Source organism: Ixodes scapularis, unplaced genomic scaffold, assembly GCF_016920785.2.
Source record: "Ixodes scapularis isolate PalLabHiFi unplaced genomic scaffold, ASM1692078v2 PGA_scaffold2__306_contigs__length_199485367, whole genome shotgun sequence".
Lineage (NCBI taxonomy): Eukaryota > Metazoa > Arthropoda > Arachnida > Ixodida > Ixodidae > Ixodes > Ixodes scapularis.
Window position 1 is genome coordinate 148933696 of NW_024609857.1, and position 27872 is coordinate 148961567.

Genomic DNA, 27872 nt, shown 5'->3' on the forward strand with positions numbered 1-27872 from the left:
TCAGCAAGAAATAAGAAAGCCTGGCACCCTGCTCCGAGGACAATAGATTGCCAGACTGTCGCGAAGAGAGACGATTTAGGTGACGGCAAACTAGAACATGCGCGCTTCATGCCACGGTACTGGCCGTTCACCGACACAATGTTCAGCGGCGCGGAAAGTTTTTAAAATAAAATAATATTGGTTTTGACAGTCACCGCGCCAGTGGAATGGCACTAAACGTGGAGATTCTCGCTTGCCTTTCGCTCCTTCGTTCCTTTTTGCGATGATGACTTTGTTCGTTCATTTGACAGCCTGTAGTAGACTGCATTTATCAACAAAGAGCTCGAAATAAATGGTAACGACCTAAAGAATGTGGCAATATGAGCCACAGGTCCGCTTCAAAAGAGAGTTCTGGCGGAGGATCACGCAATTAAAGAGGTCACATTATGAGCGTGAGATTACCGGCATTTTATTTTTCCCACGTTATCACATAAAGTTCTTATATAAAAGAGTGAAACAGCGATATATGCACTGTACCCTGGAGAAAAAATAAATAATTAGAAGGACTACGCACCTTCTTGATATGAAAAGTGAGGAAAGAGTGAAATGAAAGAGAAAAAAAAAGAGGAAAAGAAACAGTTGGTGCTCCAAGCAACGGGCTGTTTAAGTATTTGGAAACTCATCTATAATTTATTCGAATATTCACTTTCACTTTTTTTTTGTCTTGAGCTTTCAAGCGCTAGCCATATTTGCCTAGTTTTTTATTGTTTCTTTTCTTCTTTCGCTCTTTCAAATTTGTTAACGGGGTGGGACGCGAGCCGGAAGTAACGAAGTCGGGCCCTCGCGCTTTTTTTAATAGTTTTTTTATACCCTTTGTTGATCCCATACGAATTAATTTATTCCTCGCTGCAGCCTCGCTTGAAACGAAGTTCGCAACTACACCTCTGCCGTGATTCTAGCTTTTGATTTCTCCATCCCTAAGAATAAAATTTGAAACCGAACGTTGAAATAAAAACAAACAAACAACATAATAAAACATCCCACTCGAGAAACAAAAAAACTGAAGATACACCTTTCGATTTTATTTGTCTTCCCGATACTTCTCACGCCCGAGAGGCGCCGAGTTGGGCTTTAAAATTGGGTGTGGAAAGAACAGAGCGCGGACGGGAGAGGCAGTCAGATCCGTGTGTTACGCTCTTATCCTTGGGAACGGAAGACTGGCTCGAAATAATGAGAACGCTTGGGCAGGAGTCGTCAAAATCGGAGGTCTTCCGTGGTAAAGTTGTGTGTATAGTGTGCACACATTAAGCCCCGCCCCCTCCTTTCCACATTTCCACACACACATACACGTCCACACACGCACGCACACACACACACAGAGACACACACACATACACACACGTTTTATTAATGTATTTCTATTGTATTTTTTTAGAGTTTTTATAATTTCAGGAAGAACGACATCGTGCTTTTCTCTCTTCCAGGTGTACACGTTTTCGCGCTGTTTTCAAGAAAAAAATTCTACCGGAATTTTTCTTCTTTGTTGTCTTTTTTTATTTGGGTGGACAGTTTCTGTTCGCAAGCTGAACACTGTGATAACAGTTTTGTCTGCTCACCGTCGGCTCCTGCTGGCGTTTGATTAAAGCTCGTGCTTGCAGAGGAGGTACAGATTGCACCAAAAACAAACTACACGAAAAAAAAAATTGCGAGGGAGCCTTTTTTGTTCGGTTTGTCACAACAGCTCTTTGAAATCCCCCCCCAAAAAAGGAAAAAAAAATTATACGGCGTGTTTTGTAAAGCTGGTATTCCCGGAAGCTCTTATCATACGGATGTCGTGTTTGTCTTCGCAGTTCCGGTACAAGTAAGACACACATGTATTGAGTTAGGAAGGACAGTTTCTCAGCCCTTCAGCCCCGATAATGTAGCAATGGGCGTGCGTTCTTGTTTCGTGTACGTGCGTGTTGCACTTGTGTTTGGGCATGTATGTAACCCTGTATTGTTAATGTCCTGGATTTGTTTATATCTGTTTTTTTTGTTGATGTCTTTGCTCTTTGTTAGTACAGGATTAGTGCGGTTCTGACTCTGACGTCGACTTCACCTCTTCCATGGAGCACTAACTCCTGAAAACTTATTGGCAAGTTCTGTACTTTATCATAAAACACCGTACTCACAACTGGCTTAGTGTCGATGTCTATTCGTAAGCATTTAGGCGAGTATACACAAGTTAAAAAAAAAACCTTCGGTAGTTGTTCTAAGCCTTACGTGACTTTGTTCGATGTGTGCTTTGGTACCTTGCAAGAAACGCCCTCGACTGTGTGCGGAAAACATTAAACATTAAAAGAAAGAAAGCTTTTACCGACCAAACGAGTTTTAGCATTTCACAGCTTTGTGATATTTTCGTAATAATATTTTGAGCACCGTTCTTTGTAACAGCTGTCATTCGCAGAAACTTATCGAGCCTATTCCTGTATAGACAAATGCATTTCTATAGGATAGAGTGACAAGTTCTGCAACACCACAGGTCTAATATAATCCAGACCAATACCTAACAAAAGAAAACAAAGACATCCCTGTTGCTGAAGATAATAAGTTTTTCTAAAGTTTTGATATCTTTTCGGTAATTGTGCAGTTCCGATTTTTCATTTCTCTTTCTGGCGACGGGTACAAAAATAAAACTAAAATAATTTACACTAAAACGATATTAGTCAGAAAGCAAGCTGAAGCCTTATAGGTATAATTTATTTCCACGAACTGAGTAAGGGGATTGTGTCTTTCGCAACCGGGATTTTTTAAAATTTATTTATCGTTTAGAAGGTGTTTCAGTTGTATCATAATTAAAGGGGTCGTAAAGTATTTGTTTTAAAATTCTGATGTACACGCTTCTTTGCAATTCTGGTTATTAAATATATAACCCACATACATTCGTTTGATTGTCCGGATTGTTGCAGTAATACATAGGAATCAATATTTTGTAGTTTTCTAAAAATAAGGAAATGAAGATTGGGCAGATACGTATTTCTTATGACCCCTTTGAGCTTTCTCAAAAACTTTACTGTTGCCAGTAGGGATGCCGCGAACCACTCTAGGTTCGATTTCGAAAGGTTTCAATATTTTCGAACCGAACTGATGTTCGAAATCGAAAGGTTTCGATATTTTCGACCGTACGGAGATTCGAATTCGAAAAATTCGCAACTTTCAAAAATTGTGGAGTTTAGAATTCGAAAAGTTCGAAGCTTTCACGGTTTGTAAAAGTTCGGGTTCGATTATTTCGAATACTTTTTTTACTTCAGGTTTGAGGAATTCGAAGATTTCGAACTTTCCTAACTTGAAATTCGAGAGATTCGATTGTTTCGAATTTCGTTGGATCTGAAATTCGAAAAATTCGAACGTTTCGAATTCTTATAGACACAAAGGTCGATAAAATTTCTACATAAAGTTCGAAAACTTCGAAGGTTTCGATTCTCCTTGAGCGCTAAATTTAAAAAAAAAAACAAAAAAAACAACAACTTAGGTTTCAAATTTCTTTCAACTCCAAGTGCGCAAAGTTTGAAGTCCGGTTTTTATGTTCCGCCACAGTTTCAGTTTCAAATAAAGGCCCGTTCACACTTTAGCGACCGAGTAAGACCGAGAGAGACCCGATCTTAGGACCAGCTCCGCTGCAGCGCATCCAATCCTAAGAAGTCGCCAAATGCTTAAAAACCGGTGTGGTCTCTCTCGGTCTTACTCGGTCCCAAGAGTATGAACGGCGCTTAACGTTTTCACGCCTCACTGGTTTTCACGAAATCAGGTTTAGAAATGTCCGGGTGTGATATTTAGACTGCGCGAAGTTGATCAGGCAATTAATGGGACGACGAGTGTCCCGGATGTGCTATATTATTTGCCAGTGCAGAGTGGCGTGTGCCGATCAGTAAATGTGACCGCAAGCCCGCGGGGGGCGGGGGGGGGGGGGGGGGGTCTTTAACGTGCATCACGCTGTAGTGATCACACGAACGCACTGTTTAACAATACTGAAGCGGCCAGGGGCAGGCAGGTGGTTGAGGCTCAGAAAAACCTTGAAGCGATCTGGCAAACTGCCTCCCTGCCCCCTTGCACGCTCGTAGTAATCCGCTCGAACGCCGCCCGAGTGACGCTGGCATATATGGGAAGTTTAGTTTGTGGATGATGAAAAATCCTGATACTGGGAATGAAATTTGAAAGAAAAAGTGTAAGAAAACAGAAAAAAAGGGGACAGGACAACGTCTCAAACTCAGCTCACGACAACGTCTCAAACTCAACTCAGCTGAATACTCAGCTCCCCTTTTCTCCTCCTTCTTACACTATTTCTTGCGAATTTCATTCCCAGTCTCGGGATTTTGCATCATGATCAACATACACCAGCTCGCCTGCACGTTAACAATTTTTTCGTTTGTAATTGCTCTGGAGGTTTATTTTCTGGGGCGGAAGAAACGCCGAGCAAAAAGCACAGAAGCTGACGCAACTTGCGGTCGAGGAGCGTTCTACCATACCAGTGGCGTCGGAAGAGGAAAAACGGGGGGGAAGGGGAAAGGGGGGGGGGGGCTTCAGTCCTCCCCCCCCCCTTCTCAGATATTTCGGACTGCTAAAGAAAACATTATGGGGAAAGAGGGCATGTTCGAGCTTATTTTAATCTGAAATTATTTATGCATATGTATAGCTACTGTCGCTCTTCACTGCATAAAAGATCGCATTGATGGTCGTTGTTAGAAAGTCGTCAGAAGGCACTACTCGTCACATGCTCCGTGGTTCGGAAGTTCAAAGCTGTCTTTTCGACCTAAATAACTGTGCCATTGGTAAAAAATATTAAATAAATAAACAAAATAATAAATGCAAAAATAAAAAGCTGGAGAAAAAAAAAACTATCAGGAATCCACCGGAAGTGTTGTATTCTTGCATATTCACAGACCCAGAACTACGAAACAAGTTTCTTCTACCAAAATGTGTAAGGCTAGAAGAAACATCTCCCAAAAACGTGAAATGAAAAAATAAAAATAATAATATATATATGTCTATTTTTTTATGACGTGTCGAGTTTGAACAATATTAGAAATCTTTTTCCCTGAGTTAATTTATTCCCCAACGGGAAAATAACAATATATACATTAATTTGTATTCTGCAGATGGTAATGATATGTACTGTCTGTGGTGTTAATGTAAATGCGATACCTCAAACAATTTCGACGAAAAAAATTACCAAGTTTAGCGCATAATTGCCCGTAGATACATATTTGGATATTTCTTCGAAACTTGTGTTGAAGAATAATAATCATATCTTAAGACTACACTTACCTAGGCTATACATAGATCATTCCTAAAAAGTTTAACATCTCTACCATAAATATCTTCGGCTATAGCGCGCTTCAAATATGGCACAAACGACAGTTGTCAAAAACCCGTCGTCCTTCCTCGCTCCTTCGGGAATCTATTTCTTTAAAATCAAGCATGCCACGTGATTGAAATAAACGGCATTGTCTTTCGCTAGTATGCGGCGCCACATGTAAAAATGCAACAAAAAAATTACAAATGTACCTCACAGCTTAAACCCAAATGAAACCGCCCGCCTGTCTTTCCAAGTTCGACAAACTTCGAACTTTTACCTTAAAACTTCGAAGTCGTCCAACTTTTGACTTTTCAGGAATCGAAAGTTCGATAATTTTCGAATTTTGTTTATTAACAAGGTCGAAAGTTCGAAAATTATCGAATTTCTTAGCGTAGAAAGTTCGAAAGGTCGAAAAGCTTTGCACTTTTTAGGGCAAGAAAATCGAAAGTTCGAAAATCATCGAATTTTTTAGTCTATAAAGTTCTTGACAAGCATCGAATTTTGCAGCGTAATAAGTTCGAAATTTCGAAAAGGGTCGAACTTCTTAGTTTAGCAAGGTCGAAATTCGACTTCTGTCGAATTTTTCAATATGGGAAGTTCGAAAAATCGAAACCTTTCGAACCTTTCGAACCGCTTGATTTGATCATCGAACTTTTGGTTCGAAAAAAGTTTGCGGAATCTCTAGTTGCCAGTTATGTTGATTTTAAGAACGCGTCATGAAAACATGATTTGCATGTGTGTAGAGTTCTCGCGTATGACGAGCGGTTGTTAAATTTTGCATCAACTAGTAAAATATAAGCTCGACAATAGATCCTGATTTGCAAAAGCACCTGCGACGTGCATGAAGAAAACAAAAGGCGAGTAAATAAAACGAAACATCACTGAGTATTCCTTTCCCCCTTTCTTTATACCTTCCTCTCAAAAGCCATGTCAAATAAAAATTGGACGAAATAAAAAATAAAAAAAGTAGAATGAAGGTTACGTTTTATTTACTTCCGTGTTTTTTTAGGAGAAAATGAGATAGCGTATGTCGAGCGGAAAGGTTTGGCGGAAGACCAATGAATCCTAAGAAAGTGCACTCTCAAAGCGCTCTGCGAAATCTGTGGTGAAAGATTTTGGAGACTTAATTATTTGACATTAAAGATAGCACAATGCGACATGCAGGTATTAAACTTGAAAACTCAGCAAATTTGCTGTAGTAGAGTTTTTTGTTTTTTTTTTGTGGGTAAATATTTTTGTGTGGGTAATCGCCCTCAAAACAAGGTAAAATACACATATACTAAACTAAAATAATGCTTTCAGCGTACCAGTAGCTACAACAGCCACTGAGGAAAATTGTCCATCACAAGAATAAAATAAGAAAGTTACGCTTTGTAAAAAACGCTTCACCAAGGAAATTTTATAGGTTGTTGTTTTGTAGTTGCTTAAGGCATCTGTGAACAGGATTGCACACTTTTCTTGCGATGCTTCTGAGTTTGATCCGTGCATCTGACAGCTTTATTGTGCGTTGCTCTTTTTCACTCGAACTTCAAACTGTACCGCTTTTCATTTTATTTTCTTACAATATTTACAGAAATATGCATGCACGTGGTGCCATCTCTGAGGTGACTCTGTAACCGCATTTCCCTACAGCGAATGTTTTGCGGTATTTCCGAAATCAAATGCGCGTACTCTCTACAAGAAACGGTCGTTTATAACACTGTCAAAACATTTTTGAGCCACGAGAGGGCTAGCGAGCCGTAGCTCGGAGCACGTGGACCGATAGCTCGCAATAACGTTATTAGAACCAACTCAGTTCTCGAACTCCGCTCCGGAGGGGGGTCCCTTTTCGTGGCGCCTGTTAGAGGGCGCGCGCTCCGCATTAATACTCGCTATCATCATCATCGGCGGCGCGCTTGTGGCCGTTGACATAGAGATCGTACATGGCCGTTGCATCTGGCCTACTCAGCTTACGGATGTTCGTGGCGCTTTTTCTGACAGTAGCACACGACTTTCAAATTGTTTCCGCTGCAGTTGGTAGTCATCGGCGCATCTGCTATTAGAGCATATACAAACTTGCCCTGATTGTAGCCACCGGGTTGTGGCGCCGACGAATTTGGGTTGTTCGAAACGCTTCGCGCTGTCAGCACAGCTAAGGCAGCAGCATTTTACAATAATGCAAAGCGTATTCCAAAACGGTTATAGCGCTTTTCATGCTCAAATTGTAATTTTTATTGGTGAAAGGGCAAAAAGTAACCAAAAACCATGCTGAACCTCGAGAGGAGTCGGGACTCGCAAGCATCCGTGGAGCAGAAGCAGACGAAAACGCGTAGAATAATGCGCCGGCAGCGCCACCTAGCTGCTAACAAATCGGACACGGTTTCGGACCCCCTCCAATGTACAGCGTCTATGGGAAGTTCCATAACTGAGTTGATCTAGTAATGGTGGCTCGCACTGCAAAACCCAGGAATCCTGGGTTCGATCCGCACACCTGGCTGCTTCCATGTGGACGAGCATCGTGTACCGGCGTGCGGCCGTGTATCACTACTGCGTGGTGCAATACACCAATAAGGCTGGTTCAAACACTTGCGACTGCTTACGACCAGGGGGGCCTAAAACCGGATGTTAGGCCTGTTCTGGCTGCTTACGACCGGCTCTCCAGTCGTAAGGAGTCTTGTTTTAACCAACAAGAGGCTTGAAAACCGGTTTTAGGCCTCGCCGGTCGTAAAGGCTAGTTCACGCACTTGCGTCTGCTTAGGACAGCGTTTCGGCATCCCTTACGACGAGTGGACATGAGAAAACTCACTGCCACGATGGCACCATCTGTGAGATGACCTTGGAACTACGTTTATTCACCATATCGAAAAATGTGCGGTATTTTCGAGATTTAATGTACATATTCTCTACGAGAAATGGTCGTTTATAACGTTGTAAAACGTTTTTCGAGCCAAGGAAAAAAGAACAGTGCGCGACACGAAAGGAAATATAAGTAAACGGAAAGTGTTCCACGGCGACCCGATAGATGGCGCCCATGCGTTCTCTTGTCTACTCTTGTCTGCTTTTGTCGTGAGATATTTTGAGGTGTATTAAGACACGCGCTCGAAAGAAGTCACAAGTGTGTGTGAACTACCCGCTGCCGCGGGAGCGGGTTCGCTCCCTGCGCCGGTGGCTACGAGCGGGTAGTGTTTACATATCTTTCCTTTGAGCGGCGGCGGCGGCGCCGGTTGCGGCAGCTGTTCTCGTAACATCGCGTCAAATATGACGAGAAGGCGCGAGAGTTCCCACTTCGCCAGCCTTTCCCGAGTGTTTCTGCTCCCCAGTCTCGCTGTTTTTGGCTTCAAACGAAGTCGTGAGCTTCACGTTGACGCTGCATCCCAAACAGAAAAAAAAAACAAAAAAAACATCGCGAAGTTGATGAATTATTACGTAGAGAAAGAAGAGGAGATTGCGATGATTCTTCTCTCATGTTCCCTGCTTGCGATGGAGGAAAAGGGTCAGCGAACGACGAAAAAGTAACGTCGCCGTCGGCGGTGGTGGGTTCGCTCATGCTTGCGAGACCGGGAAATGACGGGACAAGCAGACAGCCTCCGTCCTCGTCTTCGCTCGTATGCCAGCGACGCTTAGCCATGCCAGCGACGCTGGGTGTCTTCTATACCGCCGACTCCATTGCCAAAAAACGATCAGGAAGAACGTGTACTCGTGACGTAGGCAGCGTCGCGCTGCGCAAGAATGTAACTTCTGGTCAGCGAAACGACTGGTCCGGCCATAGAAATGGCTCCTGGCATTATACGGCTCGTCGCCACGTTTTCCGCCCAGCGTTTCGCCCCAGCGTCAAAAGCTGGGCGGATTCGCTAGCGGATCCGCAAGTGTCAACGTACCATTAAGCGGCCGCAAATGTCGTAACCAGAGTCGCAACGAGCCTTTATTCGGCAGATAATTTTGACAAGTATTATGAAATGCCCTTTTCAAAGGGTTGACTCTGGCGTAAAATAAAATGATAGAAAGTTCAAGACGAGAATGACCGCGTCCTTTGTTGAGCTGTCTTATTTATTGCACAATTGTAATACCCAATTTTAATGCCAAATGCCCAGTAAACAGTAATAATAATAATACAAATTAATAAAAAACGACAGCCTTTAGGAAAAAGTTCGAACGCTTAGACAAGCCGCTGCTTTACCGAAGAAGCGATGTTTGCATAACTATTGAGTTCGGGAGTAGCCCGTAAATTTGCATAGCAAACATAGGCGGCAAATACTTATGGGACGTAAGAGTATTGCGTTGGAAATAAATCTAGGCGAAGTCTGAGCAATACTGAATACGTGGTTTATAAGACGTAATAAGTTTTCAAGTATTTAGGGAATGGAGCGTCTTCGCTCATTTCGCCGGACTGGCCCATTGATCGAATGCAAGGACCAATTAACGAGGTGTATGAGTCGACGATTTTCCCGACACTTCTAGAGTCTCACAATTTGTGGATATAAAGAAGCGAGTTTTTGTTTTGTTTCAGCTTTTATTTAATTTGAGCGAGAACGTTTTCCACCAAAAAAAATGTACTGCACCACTTTGACAATTTATTCAAGCAAAACAAAGGTTACCATCTGAACGTTCAAATAAACAAGAAAACAAACAAACAAAACATTGAATAATGGATTTATTATACTTTCTCCGGAGCAGATCTGGATTCATAGAAATTCCAGTGTGTCTTGGTAGCTGGTACGTTTCTTTGAACATATATACACCGGCCTCATTGAAATTAGAATTATACACATTTCCATCTTCAACTTTGAACAGCTAACACATGTGTGCAGCAAAGCACGGGCCGAGTAGTCTCTTTTATGTACCAAACATTATTAAGTTAAGTAATACAGAATCGAAATGAAGTTAAGAAGCCAAGGAATCCGGGCGCCGCTACGGAAGGCAAACAGATCCCGCTCTCATTTCGCATTCTCAATAGTACGCAGCACGCCTTATGCCTGACGCGTGCCTGGGCTGCGTTCACAAAGGCGGCGAGGCGAGCAGCCGGAGCCGCCAAGTTAGCACCGGTGGAAGCGTCCTCTGAGAGCGTACGCGATAAATGCAGCGCTCATGAATATTTTAGTGCTTCCGCCCACCCCTCGGGTTCGCTCGCGTCACCGAACGGCTGCCGAGGATCAGCGGCAGGGGCAGCCTCTTGTCTCGCGCTCCTTATGCCTCCCCCGGCGTCCTTTCCTTTTAATGGGCCTTATTTTATTCTCTTATCTGTCTTACGTGTATGTATTATGTGTCACCAGACTTTTTTCTGTTAAGTCTCGTTTCCTTTGTCTATGCAAAAAAGGACGGCCATACGTATTTTTGATTGGATCATTTCTGCCCTGTAGAAGTTTTTGCTTGGAGAAACCTTCTGCGTAAAACAAAAGATCCAGAAAAAGATTTTCTTTCAGCGCTCTTTTCTTTTTTGTGTGTGGGTGTGCGTGAATTTAATTTCTACACATTTGGGTTCTTGCATTTTGGCTTTCGACATTGTACTGAGCTTCAGATAGCGAGCAATCGTGCGTGCTTTCGTGCATATAAAAATGTATCGCAACATTGCAAAAGTTCCTCAAAATTAAAATAAACTTTTTTTTTTTTTTTTTTTTTACAAAAGACAGTTGCCGCGGGACGGAAACCTAGCCCCAAAACTCTACGATTTTCGGTGTTCACTACGTAATATAACTCAGTTCTGTCGTAATCATTTGGACTGAGATTTCTTCGTAAGCTCGTATACCGCGGTCTCACAATGGACACACGAAGGCCTTTAGGAATCAACAAACCCACCTGAACTTGAGCATAAATCAACATCCTTTGTCGCTTTCTCTATCTTTTTTTTTTTTTTTTTTGTCTAGGTTTTATTATTTTCACAAAGCAAGTTCCGAGGACGGGGGTATACATAACTAACACAGTTCACGTTTGTATACTGACGGAAGCAGGATAACCCAGAACCGCAAGGGTGGTTTACACAGGGGACGTCGCTGCGCCAAAGACGTGCCCGAGTGCATATTGAAGAAGCCGCCGTGACTACCATGAGCTGTTTCAATATTGATGCTCAAAAGCCACAAACACGCAGCAGCACGTGCCTGTCGTCTCCGGAAAAATTAAACTCCACAAACGCACGAACAAAAGCCCTAACACTGCGAAAAAGAAAGAAGAAAAAAATATCCCGGGAAATTTACGGTTCATAAAAATTTAAAAAAGACATTGAATACTTGTACTTAGCTTCTAGGCGCTTGTTTTATACCACCTGGATGCCCTACTAACTCTACACTTCGATTCTTGCCGCCTGTCTGTCCTTGAAGTTCATCGCTGCGACGACTCGCCATGATTGATGGGGATACGAGTGTTATTTCACCGTTGGCTGGAGCGGCGCTCTCGTGGGATGTCAAATAATATTGATAAATGAAGTGCGCTGCTTTCCTGAAACTGTCACCCCTGGAGGCAGAAAAAACAAAAATTGCCCTTCCTGTATCTAGACGAAAAAATAAAATGCGGGCTGGGTGACCGAGTCCTAGCTGATGACTGGGCTGCATTTTCCCGCGTCTTGCTGGCGTGTCGGGGTTATATTCAGGGCATTATTTCATTCTTCCCGGCCCCGCCGAGATCAGTGCATGCCGCTGCCGGGAGTTGGCGGTTCTTGTGATTATGCGCCACGACTGGGAGGAACCTCTCCTTCACACTTCGCATTGGAACGAAATCCCTCATGTTAGTTTCGCCTATATAGGTTTAAAGTATTGAGTTCACACTGCTTCGCTGCGCGCTGTAAACAAGGTTTTATGCTTGTGGTGTTCTTGTTTTTTTTTTATTCCAGACAATAATCTTGTTTTGTTTGTGTGTGTATATTAAGAGTAGACGTTGAACCACTATGCAGGGTTTTTGAATTTACCTCGAACAGATTTATATATAAAAAATTAAGACCTTGAAACGTAGATTTAATGCGGTCAGTGCAAGTGCGTTATACGGCCAGGAGGACATAGTATAGGGGTAATACAATAAGTCGAATAATAAACTATTTTAGTTTCATTAACTTTTTAATTGGTGAAATTAAATATACAGTTTCAAGTGAAAACTTGCTGATGGTCATCTAAATCAACTACATCACACAACTGGAGATGCAGAAGCGCGTGCATTTGCTTCAAATTTGCTGGTGTTTAATGCCGATGGCCTAAAGGCAGAAGCTACGAACCGCCAGATCCAATCACGCGTAGCTTAGACATTCCGTGGTATTTCGCTTCGATGCGCGTATCGGTGCCCGCGTCTTGGATCACTGATGGGAATGGGCGGACAGTGGTTCGGGTCGAGCAATGAGTGACTCCACAATTTTACATTGCAAAGCAAACCACGACGTACTGGCTCTTTGCAGTGTCGAAGCTATAAAAATGACGCGGCGTTATTGGATTCGCAGCATTATTCCTCGACACCTAATGAATGCTAAGCGTGTCATAGTTTAGCATGGAACGTGGTTGGACCTGGCGGCCCGTGGCTTTGGCCTTTAGTCCATCGTAGGATGAGACGAAGTATTGCAGGTTTTCTTTAAGATTTTACTTATCGTGACGATTTCCAACATTATGTACTTCTAGCCATATAACTCACCTGCACAGACCTCATAGTGTAACTTTCATGGTTCTGACTGTATACAATAGGTTGACGGAAAAAGGCAGCAAAGAACTAAACAATATTACACAGAAGCAAGCGAAGGACTGTTGAGTATTGTTGTTTTCTTCGGTTTTTCTGATTGCGTAATACTGGAAAGGTAGCGTTACTATTACATGTAGTAGTTACAGAAAATATGTAAGTATTACAATAACTACACAGACCTGGAATTATTATTCGAAGTTTAATTGCTTGCTTTAATTTTTTCGTCAGTTCTTTGGTGCAATATGTGGTGTACTCTTATAGTTGCTTGTCGAGGAATATGTTACGCAAAATCGGATTTGAACAGACAGATTTCAGCTAGTGATTCTGGCTTGGAAAGTATAAAAAATAGAGGTGTCAAATTGTAGCAATATCTTGGCAACGAGAAAACATAAATTAATGCTTTTCTCGATACTGATAAAGTTTAAGCAATACAACGTTGCGCCAGGCACATCGTGATGCCGAAGAAACCCCGCAGGAAAGTGATATTGATCGTGCTTCAACTTCTGCGTTATCGGCAGTTTTGCGTTATCCGCGGAAATTTTAAATCTGATATCTGTTTTTCGTGGTATGCGCATTTTCAAGAAACATAAAAGGTCCGCAGAAAGAAGAGTGTATATTGATAAGGGTGTGTCTTCTCTTCATTCCGGTTTATGGTTGGTACTATTGTTGCCAAAACCTGACGAAGTCCCATTTAGTAACGAAACGAATATATCTGGGATCTAAACTTGCAAATACAGTAATGAAATGTCCTGGCCTTCCTGTGTGAATATCTTCGATATAAAAGTAGGGGTATAGTTCGGAATCCGGCCCGGAATCCGCCTTCAAAACGGGGACTCTCCCTAATGAGGTGGAGAGGGAGTGAGTCTCACGCTGATTGCAGCGATAACGTGGGGAGCTTTTGGTGGGTGGGGTGGTCCGCTCCGTATGCTAAGAAGGGTGCGGTCATTATGGTAGAGAGGAAGGGGGAACGGACGGGTTATTATGGTAGAGAGGAAGGGGGAACGGACGGGTCTCGGGAATGTGTGGAAGGGTTGGAGGGGACAGGTGGGGTGGGAGTGATACGACCTCGGGGGACCTCGTCAAGCGCTGTTAGCGGCCGAAAAGTAAACTTCAAGGCGTCTTGGCTTGACTACGCCAAATGGTTTAGCTCGGCTAGGAGAAAAATACATCGGCTAGAGTGACGGCGGAGAGCCGCGAGGGCGGCGGATGGCGCTTTCGACTTCTTCATGTCGGGTCGGATCTTGTTGGCTATTCGAAAGTGACGGCGCTGTTCCCACGACCGACAAACCGCGCTGTCAACGCGACCACGACATCGGCGATTGTGTGCATTTTATGCGAAAATTGTATTGTGTTAATTCCGTTCCAGTTTCACAAGTAATGTTTCTTTGTGCGTGTGTGTGTGTGTGTGTGGACGTGCTAGGGCTTGTGCATTAAACAACCCAGACTCCGGTTGAATGCGTATCGTCCCGTCGACCGTTTCACCCCGCGATCGCGTCGGCCGCTTTTATCATCATCCTCCGTGATCATCCGCGCGAAGCTCGCCTTGCACCGGTAGACGTGCTCAGTCGCCCACTTTGCCGATGGTGGTGACGTACAAAACCACCGATGAACGCACGTATGGTTGTCACGCAGCGCTCAGTTCCGCGCAGCCCATACATTTTACCAATGATCCAAACTCGAATACGAATACCCCAGAACCGCGCGAGACGGCAAAGCCCGCCGAGGAGCCTCTTTGCTCTCCTACTTCTGCGTGTTTTCTCGTACTATGTCGGCTTTGCGGAGTAAGAAAAACAAGGGGAAAATAAAAAAAATAAAAGTGAAGGGCAACCACACGCGCGTCTCTTCGTTTTATTATTTGTGTCCCCGTCTCGGATTAATAATGAGTCGTTCTCCGTCTATACTCAGTTTCACCTTATGTTGTACCGCAGAGAAGGCCAGAAGCGCGAGCTCATAGCGTTGGCAGCTGCCCTTGTTGCACGAGAACTTGTACCGTCGAGCTGTGCTCTAGAGCAAGGAGCTCGCGCTTGTAGCCTTTCCTGCGGTACAACACTAGGTGAAACAGAGTATAGCCTGCGTTTTTGACACGAGTTTGTGACGTGTAAGCAACGCAACTCTTCACACTGCTTTTATTTATTTATTTTTTTCCGCTGCGGATTTTTTCAATTTTTATTTGTGCCTGGTTCTGCTACTCTTCTGCTCTCGCCTCCCCTCCCCTCCATAAAAGAAAGGCCCACACAATAACGTGTTCCAGTAGCCTGAAGCAAGTCACTCTCCTATTCTTCACCGTTGAAATATTTTAGGCTGTACAACAGTAATGTGTGCACACTGAAAAGTAACTTCTTGCTGCAATGTTTGTCGTTGAATATTGGATCACCAGCACAAATATTACTTACCGATGAGTGCCCAGGACAGCTTAAGAGACACCAGTGCACCCTTCAATGGTTCAAACCACTGCTTCATGCACCACACAGGTGACTGTGGCATAGTGACAAGCACAACCAGGGTGCTTGCTGTTTAATGTCAGAAACACTTTGGAAAATGCAGTTACCACATGACCCTGAAGTCCTAGAGAACTTTAAACCTTGGTGCCATGCAAAATAACTAAGCTAAAGAAACCGCCAAGGAAGAGTCACAACAGGTGCAACCCACAGGTTATCGTGACTCCACATACCGGGCCCGGCAGCTGTAAATCAGCGAGCAGGTGTCGTAGAGTAGCTGCCACTGCAAGCGGTGCAGTGTCTCATAAAAAGAAACGGTTGCTGGAGAAAGCTCCCATGAATGCAAAGTCTGTGGTGAGCTTGGAGTAGTGATAGTGATCCTGAAGCAAAAAGGATTCAAGCCAAGCCTGTTCCTGTGTTCCATGACGTATGGCATCCTCCCCTTACCAGAATTCCTGGCTGTTATTTTCCTTCCTTACGTGTGCGTGCCCCCATCAGCAGCAGTAGTAATAATTGCACGTTGCTTCGACAGGACGTGCTGATGTGGAGGGGCCTGGTGGCAGAGTGTGTTAGCCCACTGCAGCTCGCAGTGTGTGGAGCGAAAACTTGCACTGATCGCCCCTGCCCGTTTTGACCTGGATGAGCACTGCACCTACACATGGGCGTGCATTACTGCTATATGAATCATTTTAAAGACTTTGGGCTATCGGTTGTACCCGCACTAGTCAAATTTCTCACATAGAGTGTGACAAAGTGTCACCATGCGCTGCCAGACCGACCTTCCTTCTTCTCGACAAATAATGTCCAATTTTCTTTGTTCCTGCTAATTTGGCAGTCGAGTAAAAGAGAAAAAAAAAAAGAACTACTTTTGTGTGTGATGGGAAACGTATAAACCTCTCCATATACCAGGTTTACCTACAGCCACCTGAAAACATTGCACCTCTTCAAGTGTGAAAGAGGGTAGGCCTGCACGCAATCCACTACACTCTGTTTCACATTAATTTGGGAAACTGTAGAAACTGCGGCGTCTGTGCAAGCCGGAGGAGTCTGCTGTGAAATTAGCACACTTGGGAAGAACATACCCCATGTACCTAAAGACATTAGATGGTTTTAAAAAGGCATTCATACTTTCAGTCGGCTTGCAAACTCTAGCAAAAATGTTGGTTTGTACCATAGAAGTTTCAATTTCCCCTGCTTGAACTACTAGGAAAATAACTTCAAATTCACAATAGTGCTGAACGCAACTAAAACACATGGCGGAACGGTGGCCCGAGTCGGCTAGCACGTCTCAGCTCCGGGCATGTGGAGCAAAAGCTTGCGCTGCAGAACCTGGGATCGTGGGCTAAATCCCAGCACTTGCTCATTTCGATCTGGACAAGGATCATACCAGTAGGCGTTTGTGTAATCACTACTACATGATGCACGTTAAAGATCCCAGGCTTTCGGTCATACTGCCCTGGCTAAATTCCTCATCTACAGCGGCAAGCTTGGCACCATTCGAGGCAGGCCGACCTTTCGCTGTCTAAACATCCTCAACACAATGCTACTTTTTTTTTTTAACTGAAACACGTACAAAAGAAAACATGCCTATGACCTTGTACAGTAATGCATCGAACTGTTTGTGAATGCTTGTGATACACAAACGGGCAAAAGGCAAGAACAAGAGCATGCACATTCACACTGTGGCAGCAAATACACCACAGCAGCCTCCTTTGCCGTTGTTGCCATGGCGGATGGAAGAGCAGGGCAGCGAATGCCGATATGACTGAAAACATTGTAAAAGTTATTGCTTTGCTTTTAATAACAGTTCAAAAAAATTTAGATTAATAGCTTTTCAAAACAAAGTCACGGTAGCAGTACTTTTTGGCGCAGATGGAACAGTCTGCCGCGATGGTGAGGAAATGCTGTAGCCGTTGCCTTTTGCCAAGTTATGGAGAAACACAGCACAGATCATTCCACTCGGAGAGAAGACGCACCCATGAACCAGAGCACTCAGACGGGACTTTTCCTCAGTGCGTCGTCTGCGTCAAGAAACGAGCTGTACAAATGATTCGTTAGCATGCAACATGGTTCCAAATCTCACATTTAAGCTATTTCAGGTGCAAATTTAGAAGTGGGGGTTAGCATGCAATGCCATACTTGATGAAGAGATTAACAGGGCACAATTGTGCAACCATCTCCTGTGCAAAGGAAACAGAAAACTGAAAACAAGCACATAAACAATGTGCACAGTCAGTCTGCTCTAGCAACAAAACAAAAAAAGCTTTACACCAATTTGGATCGGAACTCATTGAACCCCCTAGATTATGCATATTCAAGGCATTTCGTCGACGAAAAACAAATCCGCCGCCTCAAACCCAGTGCTTGCTAAGCCTTCCAGAAAAAAAAAACAAGGGTGCTTACATTATTGTTGATATTTGTGGCAGCGTTATACACCAACTCATGTTTACAAACAAACCGGAGCGCCCCTAGCGGACGCCACCGGCGCCGCGCATGCACGATGGAGTGTGGGCAAGAAGCTTGCCGTCGCCCATAAACAAACCATTGAAATGCGATGTTGTTGGCGTCGGTGTGAGTCCCCCTGCCCTTTTTCGCGTTCAAATCGTTGATTCTACGTCTTCCTGGCAATGTCTGACTACTTGAGCGGCCTCAACGAAATTACCGGGGCTCGTTACACCGCAAAACTTTGCGTGAATAATGCGACATGCAGCGATTCATTCCGCGCGGACGCCGCAGAATGCATGCTTAAGCCTGATTCGCATGATAAGATTTTGCTCGCAATTTTCAGTTGCAACGTCGCTGGGGCTGCAAAAGCATGAACCATAACTGAAATGGTCGACGTCAATACTGAAAATCGCAAGCACAATCAGACCAAGTGAACCAGGCATAACAAGTCAGTGACGCCCACTGGTAACAATGATCAACATCTCCTTGTACCTACTGTCTATATCGAGCCTGCTTAACAACCTTCAGACTTCAGTCTCTTGAGGCCTGCACTTCTTATCACAAGTACCAGGCCAACATTCGGTCTACGGGCCGGTGTCGTCTAAAAGAGGAGATGACAAGCAGAAACGTTTGAAAGAGCACACAACAGTGCGAACGATCAGGCGGCCGCTTAACCTGAAGACGCACTCAGCGTAGTCCGCAGGTGATTCGTACAACTTGACGGTTTTCTGGCGTTCATGTTCATCAAATAAATCTGATGACCACAAGTATCCGTGAACTCAACCCAGAGTGCTTCCCGCCCAAGCAATCGTGGTCCGGCGGCGTCTGGTTTTCCCTCTCAACGGCACATATCCACGTTCTCGGACGAACCGAGCACAAGAATACTGACCTTCAAAGCTTTCTCGACTCTTTTGGTACAGGCCCAGTCGCAGAGTTCTGACGAGAGAGCAGGTTTTTGTCCGGTTCCTTTCAAATCAATGCAGGAATACACGTCTCACATGGGGTACTTTCGCCCACAGCCCCAGACCGAAAGTGCGCCCCACACGCCACCACCGCGGTGTGACGTAACAGAGCCGAGTTTGTGTATACAGAAGAGAGGGCGGGGGGACATATAAGTCACATACCTGCCTTTTAGATGTGGCACATGGGACAGAACGCTTGGTACGTTCAGAAGTAAGTTGGATGTGATCAATTATATCCGTAAATAACAATCGCACATTTGTAATTCGAGTGGATGGCCATATTTTTTGCTCCAAACAACCCACCCTGGCAGGCGCTCGACAAGTTGCAGTCGGAGAAGAGTTCATTTGTTACGTCGCTTGCTTCGTATCCCACAGACCACAGGCCACGCTACTTCCAGGCTGGCGCGATTATTGGCTTTGCCACTTGGCGATGCCAGCACGTCACTACTTGGCCCTCTGAGACGCCCCAGGACCGGCCATGACAGCCACGGCTTCGCAGTTGCGTTCAGGTGGACGCGCCAAACTTCCATGGAGCGGCACTGCTCTAGATTGGCATTTATCTGGTGGTCTCATTGCCTATGCTCCATCCCACAAGTTGTCTGCAGCAGGTGCAAAGGCACGAGCACGTTGCTTTCAAACGTGCCATTCTTGCGCAAGTGCTCATGCAAACAAAGCTCACTGCAGTCCTATGCCCCCGTGCCCTCGCCTTCGTCTTTGCTGCGCACACCCTGCGAGACCGAGTATAGTCGACATCTATGGCTGGTATCAGCACAATTGAAAGCGCGATAAATCTTAAGCTGTCTCTAGGTTCGTATGTAAGAACAATCGTGCATTTGCGTCAAGGATCGAGGGAACCAACTATGAGTTTTGCAAAGTATGAAATCGGAACCATATTAGTCTCTCGTGCAATAGACGTAGTAGCCGGAGGCAGTGCCGCCAGTAGGTGAAATTTCTCTGGACGTAATAATGGAATACCTATGCTAGGTGATTAACGCATGAAAGGAGCAGCAGACAACATACCGAGCCCAAAACAGCCATTCATGCGCTGCACAAACGAACAGCATCACACAAGCAGTAAGGAGGGGGCCGCTAGATGTTTAGTACAGCCCACCACAAGGTACAGCTGAAAATGGCGAAATGCCCGCACTTGGCTCGTGCCCTCTCCTTCGTTCGCCCTGCCGAATTCCGTGAAATTGCCCAGATGCACATAGACAGCACGGCAATCGGACAACATGACGCCACCCTGAAAGCCCCAAGTTGAATGATGTATAGCCATTGACAGGTGTCACCACAAAAATAAGAGTTGCAGCTGCTTGCTTTGGCTTCAATGGTACAAGCTGTGCCAACAGCTCCATCGACCTACTTTGCACAGCTAATACAACCAATGCTAGACAATGATACAATTAGATAGCCAAAGCGGTGCAAGTGACAGCACTCCTAAGCCCCATATTTATTGCTGTAGCAGACACATGGGCCATAGTCGCTTGCTGTGTTCGCTATAGTTAGTAATAGCACCCGAACGGCAGCATGGCCTTGCAGTTGTCCCATCTACGGCACAAGCTTATTGCCTTCAAGAATGCTTTGGAATCTCGTAAGCTTGGAGCATGATGGGGCCTAGAGCCTGTGCAGCCAAAGCACAACGGGAGGTGACGAGCGGGTGCTGGAGGCCTGCCTGCTTACCTACAGTGACACGGGACAGGTTTATGAACCTCCGAAAGGATGAGTTCACATGAAATTCACAACCGTTGCATTGTGGATATCGCATTATTTTTGTGTCTGCACGCAAGGGCAACATTTGAGACGCCACGCAGAGTGCTCGCTCATTGCCCGGCAACATCAACATGACTTTTGAGGCGGTTCGCTAGCTTCCGAGCGGCAGGTCACAGCTGCTGTATTATATTGAGTGGTGCCATCTACCCGAAGTCAATGAAAGTGTTCCCTCCCCGCTTCCCACTTTGCTGTTGGCCGGCGACTGACGAGCCTGACCTTCGACGCCCAAGTCGGTTTTCTCCGGTTTCCCCAATGTGCCCTCATGGCACATCATAAATCGAGCGATCCAAAGGCGGTGTACAGCTGAGGAGCAGAACATCTGCCGGAGTTATTTGGCCGAAGTCCGAAAATCGTTTCGTGGCCCCTTTAAAGACCAGCTTTGCTACGCACAAGCAATCGAAAGGATACAAACGTTCAGATATGCCCAACTACCTCGCATAAGGGTGGGTCCAGGAGCCGCCACTGAGAGCAGAATGGTCGACATCCCGCAGGCCAGCTAGGCTTGATGTTTACAAGATCACGGCCAGTCAATCCGGTTTTGGTGGCGTGTCGTCATGTACACAATTTTGTGCTGCACACACGACTGGTTGGATTGTTTTCATCACTACAGAGCATCGCTCGTTAGAGAAATCGAATGGCTCTTCTTAGTGCTTGTACAGTCGGGGACAAGAGTCCCCAGGACGGGTGAGCTGTGACTGAAACGCATTGCTGTGCCATCTGCCGGCTGGTTGGCTGGTTTCGAGATTACACAAAAGCGCATGCGCGTCCTACTGTGCCTGCAAACATGCGTGTTTTCCCGCTGGTCTGCGGCGCGGCGCCTAACTCGGAATCAGGCGCGTGGTAGGGGCTCGGAGATAGCGCTTACTGACACGGCACCTATAAAGCAAGAAGTCACGGCAGCTCAACTGAGCGATAAACTCGACTGGTTATAAAGCAAGGTGAGCTGACATGGCGAAATGCGGCGCAATGTCGCAGGCGGTATCTCCAGTTTCGGAATGTGCAGCAGATGCTCGTCAGCCGCAAGCGCCATCTCCGAGGCAGTACCACGCGCCCAATTCCGAGTTAGGCGCCCTGCCACAAAATAGCGGGAAAACACACGTTTGCGGGCACAGTAGAACGCGCATGCGCCTTTGTGTGATCTCAAAACCAGGCGACCCGCCGGCAGATGGCAGAGCAATGCGTTTCAGTCGCAGCTCGCGCATCCTGGGGACTTTTGTACCCGGCTGTACAACTCACCGCAGGCAGGTTAACTTTACCCTGACGAAACATCCATAAAACCTATATGGCAGTTTTTTTGCATTAGCAAACCAACACACCAATCTGACTGGATTTCGCAAGCAACAAAAGTCTGGCTCCTCTACGAGATGATGATCATCCTTTTGGTGCTCACGGCTTTCAGTGGTGGATAATTGTACGCACTCAAAGATCTGTACACCTTTGATGACTCGCGTGTAACGAAACTGGTCTTAAAGACTGGAGATCAGGTGGTCGTGGATATCCGTCGACTCGCAGCCACAGCTCACTGTCTTGGACATGTCACCACTCCCAAACAGACCTCCAACAACATTCTAACTCCCCTTGCAACAGTAGTGGAAACCCCAGCACAAGCACACCGGAGGAGCACTTTCAAGTACAGCACCTTCCACAGGAATACAAGGAAGGCACGCAACCAAACAAAACAACAAAGCACCTCGGTGATGGCTCGCTACCCTTCCTGGAAGAAACAGATTAGTTGCAGGCAGTATGACAGGCACGCCCGTAAGAGACCATGTTGGAATCTAGGCTTCATCACTTTGCTTATGGTGAATTCCCCTCACAGTTCTCAAGCGCTCCCAAAGCGCTCCATTTTGAGCGCACATATTCCGCTTGCAGATCTGGCTCGACTTGGTCATCTTCCGCTCATAGATCTCTGGCAGCTCCCGCTCATTGGAGCGCCTCCAACTCCACCGAACTAGATCTACAGGATTTCAGAGATCTACATGCAAGTTGACAGAGCACGCTACGTCATTTCCCCTCCCTCGGCGGTGGCTCCACCTACGGCAATCGCTGTGCACGCCTTGCCGCTTCAAGGCGGCCGAAAGGTATGCGACGGTGCCGAATGCGGAAGTCTTCCTCGTTATTTGTGACATGGGCTCCGTGGTATGTATAATTTCGTCCGGCCTGTGTTGTGTGTTATTTCTGCAGCTAAGCAGTGACAGTTGTCACTGGTCATCGGAAAGATCAGTCAGCTGAGGCGTCGGTTGGCTTGTTAATTTCAAGCAGCGGCCATTTTGAACGGCCGAGGGGAGAGCAGGGGGGGGGGGGGGGGGGGGGGGAAGGAGTCCCTCTAAAAAGGCGAGTTCATCTTCCCCTCGTCGTTCCGATGCGGGGCCCACAGAGCGGAATTTCGCCTCCCTCGCGGATTTTGGAAAGCACTCCAGATCTACGAGTGGAATTCACCATTAGTTTGAGAATCCAAAAAATAAACGAATGTGGACAAATGCAGTTTTGTTTTGCTCTTTGTATTTCCTTAAAATCCTCGTGACTAGGAATCGCAGTGAACAAACAGAAAAGAAGATAAGATTAGACGCAGGGTAATATGCAGCCTCTTATCTTCGACGATATCCGTCGTTCCGCTCTCGCTCCTCAATAGATTGCCGGCAGCTTCCCCGGAGGCGACGCTGACGCTTTCCGGACATGCGGGAAGTAAAACATTTGATCAAAGCGGGGCTCTTTGACAAGGCTGAGTCACATGTTCCTTGCAAAACGAACTTCACTTACTGACGATGTTCTCGAATGCCGACGTCAGAGCGCGCTTTCAAAGCAACAAGCGCACACCTTTTGTGGTGTTACGCGGACAGCACGAACGCGCGCTGCCCCAACAAGCAGTCTCGACAACGCAACCGTTTGTTTCGTTGTGGGATACGACAACAGATTACATAAAAGCATACCTCCGCAGGCACGATTTCAGCTACAGCTACAAATCGTGCCAGGTGCGCAGAGAAAGAAACGAACGAGAAGACGTTTCGAGCAAGAGTTATTTGAAGAAAGCGATTGTTATTTCTGCATCCTTAAATACTTCTTACTGTACTAATATAGAGATTGCCTGGAAATGCTCGAAAGTTGACCATGGAAGTGAAAGTGAACGTACCGACTCATCTCGCAGCACAAAAGTCGCCATCTTGACATTCCGATTTGGATTTGGATTGGATCGATGAATGGATGATAACGGCTGGTGACCAGTGTTGCCGAGATGCTCGCTTCTTTTCTTCTTTTTTTTTTCTGATTGCAATCCAATTTAACATTTTTTTCAAGATTTTCTAGATTCCGCCGGGGAGATTTCTTAACTTACTGGTAGCCTTTTTAAAACGTGTTAAAATTATTTGTGAAAATTTAAGTGAAAAGTAAACCAGATCATGGCTAATCAACACCTCGCTTGCGTTTACGATTTTTGTCCTTGTGATCCGGAGTTTGATCTTTCGTTCTGTTCGTTTTGAACGAAATCATTAGGCTGGATATGCCCGAAAAACAATTTACGCAGGTTAACAAACCTTCTAATCTCTGTTATTCCCCGACACGTCGTCAAAATCCCGGGCCCTGGGATTTGGAAGATTCGTTAGGCCTAAGGATTGTTGGCCCGTCGGTCACTGGGATACATATCAGCGGAGTCAGCATGTTTTCTGATGGGCTTAAGCGGCTAAAGCCAAGGTGCCATGCTGGTTGCCGCACCGCGGCATTCAGGCAGTTGTGGAATACGGGAGAATGAATTTCGAGCGAACGCGTTTGTTTCATCAATACGTCTTCCCACGTTTTGGGGACATTTCTTTTGTTGCGACGTTGCCATGAATATGCATGGCACCCTTGGTTTGAGATAAATAGGTCTGGTTGCGACAACGTGTACGCCGCTACGTTTAGGTAGTTTAGTGACACCGGGTTCTGCGTACTGCGAAGACTTGTCCCGATGACTCTCGTTGCTGCCTATCCAATCACTCTGATCCAACGCAAGTGTGATGCTACATACTATCACGGACACACTACTACCATCTAGATATCCAAAGCACAGGAGAAAAGTAACAGCCCTTACAAATGAGAAAACAAAATTTTTCAACACTTTGGTACACCCGAGACGAAGACAGTCTCGGTTTTACCGAACGTCTGTGCTATTTATGTTATTTCTAACAAATCCTTGATTTGGAAACGATTTGCCGAAAGCCTTAGCTCCAGTGAGCTCTGTATGGTCCGTAGCCTTTGCTCCAGTGAGCTTGCTGGTGAAGGGAGTTTTGCTATGACAGAACAACATCAAATACGCGGGCTAGCACAGTCACCACACTTGCGTTGGATCAGAGTGATTGGATAGACAGCAACGAGAGTCATCGGGACAAGTCTTCGCAGTACGCAGAACCCGGTGTCACTAAACTACCTAAACGTAGCGGCGTACACGTTGTCGCAACCAGACCTATTTATCTCAAACCAAGGGTGCCATGCATATTCATGGCAACGTCGCAACAAAAGAAATGTCCCCAAAACGTGGGAAGACGTATCGATGAAACAAACGCGTTCGCTCGAAATTCATTCTCCCGTATTCCACAACTGCCTGAATGCCGCGGTGCGGCAACCAGCATGGCACCTTGGCTTTAGCCGCTTAAGCCCATCAGAAAACATGCTGACTCCGCTGATATGGCACATTAAGCCATTATCCCAGTGACCGACGGGCCAACAATCCTTAGGCCTAACGAATCTTCCAAATCCCAGGGCCCGGGATTTTGACGACGTGTCGGGGAATAACAGAGATTAGAAGGTTTGTTAACCTGCGTAAATTGTTTTTCGGGCATATCCAGCCTAATGATTTCGTTCAAAACGAACAGAAGGAAAGATCAAACTCCGGATCACAAGGACAAAAATCGTAAACGCAAGCGAGGTGTTGATTAGCCATGATCTGGTTTACTTTTCACTTAAATTTTCACAAATAATTTTAACACGTTTTAAAAAGGCTATTAGTAAGTTAAGAAATCTCCCCGGCGGAATCTAGAAAATCTTGAAAAAAATGTTAAATTGGATTGCAATCAGAAAAAAAAAAAAAGAAAAGAAGCGAGCATCTCGGCAACACTGGTCACCAGCCGTTATCATCCATTCATCGATCCAATCCAAATCCAAATCGGAATGTCAAGATGGCGACTTTTGTGCTGCGAGATGAGTCGGTACGTTCACTTTCACTTCCATGGTCAACTTTCGAGCATTTCCAGGCAATCTCTATATTAGTACAGTAAGAAGTATTTAAGGATGCAGAAATAACAATCGCTTTCTTCAAATAACTCTTGCTCGAAACGTCTTCTCGTTCGTTTCTTTCTCTGCGCACCTGGCACGATTTGTAGCTGTAGCTGAAATCGTGCCTGCGGAGGTATGCTTTTATGTAATCTGTTGTCGTATCCCACAACGAAACAAACGGTTGCGTTGTCGAGACTGCTTGTTGGGGCAGCGCGCGTTCGTGCTGTCCGCGTAACACCACAAAAGGTGTGCGCTTGTTGCTTTGAAAGCGCGCTCTGACGTCGGCATTCGAGAACATCGTCAGTAAGTGAAGTTCGTTTTGCAAGGAACATGTGACTCAGCCTTGTCAAAGAGCCCCGCTTTGATCAAATGTTTTACTTCCCGCATGTCCGGAAAGCGTCAGCGTCGCCTCCGGGGAAGCTGCCGGCAATCTATTGAGGAGCGAGAGCGGAACGACGGATATCGTCGAAGATAAGAGGCTGCATATTACCCTGCGTCTAATCTTATCTTCTTTTCTGTTTGTTCACTGCGATTCCTAGTCACGAGGATTTTAAGGAAATACAAAGAGCAAAACAAAACTGCATTTGTCCACATTCGTTTATTTTTTGGATTCTCAAACTAATGGTGAATTCCACTCGTAGATCTGGAGTGCTTTCCAAAATCCGCGAGGGAGGCGAAATTCCGCTCTGTGGGCCCCGCATCGGAACGACGAGGGGAAGATGAACTCGCCTTTTTAGAGGGACTCCTTCCCACCCCCCGCCCCCCCCCCCCCCCCCTGCTCTCCCCTCGGCCGTTCAAAATGGCCGCTGCTTGAAATTAACAAGCCAACCGACGCCTCAGCTGACTGATCTTTCCGATGACCAGTGACAACTGTCACTGCTTAGCTGCAGAAATAACACACAACACAGGCCGGACGAAATTATACATACCACGGAGCCCATGTCACAAATAACGAGGAAGACTTCCGCATTCGGCACCGTCGCATACCTTTCGGCCGCCTTGAAGCGGCAAGGCGTGCACAGCGATTGCCGTCGGTGGAGCCACCGCCGAGGGAGGGGAAATGACGTAGCGTGCTCTGTCAACTTGCATGTAGATCTCTGAAATCCTGTAGATCTAGTTCGGTGGAGTTGGAGGCGCTCCAATGAGCGGGAGCTGCCAGAGATCTATGAGCGGAAGATGACCAAGTCGAGCCAGATCTGCAAGCGGAATATGTGCGCTCAAAATGGAGCGCTTTGGGAGCGCTTGAGAACTGTGAGGGGAATTCACCATAAGCAAAGTGATGAAGCCTAGATTCCAACATGGTCTCTTACGGGCGTGCCTGTCATACTGCCTGCAACTAATCTGTTTCTTCCAGGAAGGGTAGCGAGCCATCACCGAGGTGCTTTGTTGTTTTGTTTGGTTGCGTGCCTTCCTTGTATTCCTGTGGAAGGTGCTGTACTTGAAAGTGCTCCTCCGGTGTGCTTGTGCTGGGGTTTCCACTACTGTTGCAAGGGGAGTTAGAATGTTGTTGGAGGTCTGTTTGGGAGTGGTGACATGTCCAAGACAGTGAGCTGTGGCTGCGAGTCGACGGATATCCACGACCACCTGATCTCCAGTCTTTAAGACCAGTTTCGTTACACGCGAGTCATCAAAGGTGTACAGATCTTTGAGTGCGTACAATTATCCACCACTGAAAGCCGTGAGCACCAAAAGGATGATCATCATCTCGTAGAGGAGCCAGACTTTTGTTGCTTGCGAAATCCAGTCAGATTGGTGTGTTGGTTTGCTAATGCAAAAAAACTGCCATATAGGTTTTATGGATGTTTCGTCAGGGTAAAGTTAACCTGCCTGCGGTGAGTTGTACAGCCGGGTACAAAAGTCCCCAGGATGCGCGAGCTGCGACTGAAACGCATTGCTCTGCCATCTGCCGGCGGGGTCGCCTGGTTTTGAGATCACACAAAGGCGCATGCGCGTTCTACTGTGCCCGCAAACGTGTGTTTTCCCGCTATTTTGTGGCAGGGCGCCTAACTCGGATTGGGCGCGTGGTACTGCCTCGGAGATGGCGCTTGCGGCTGACGAGCATCTGCTGCACAT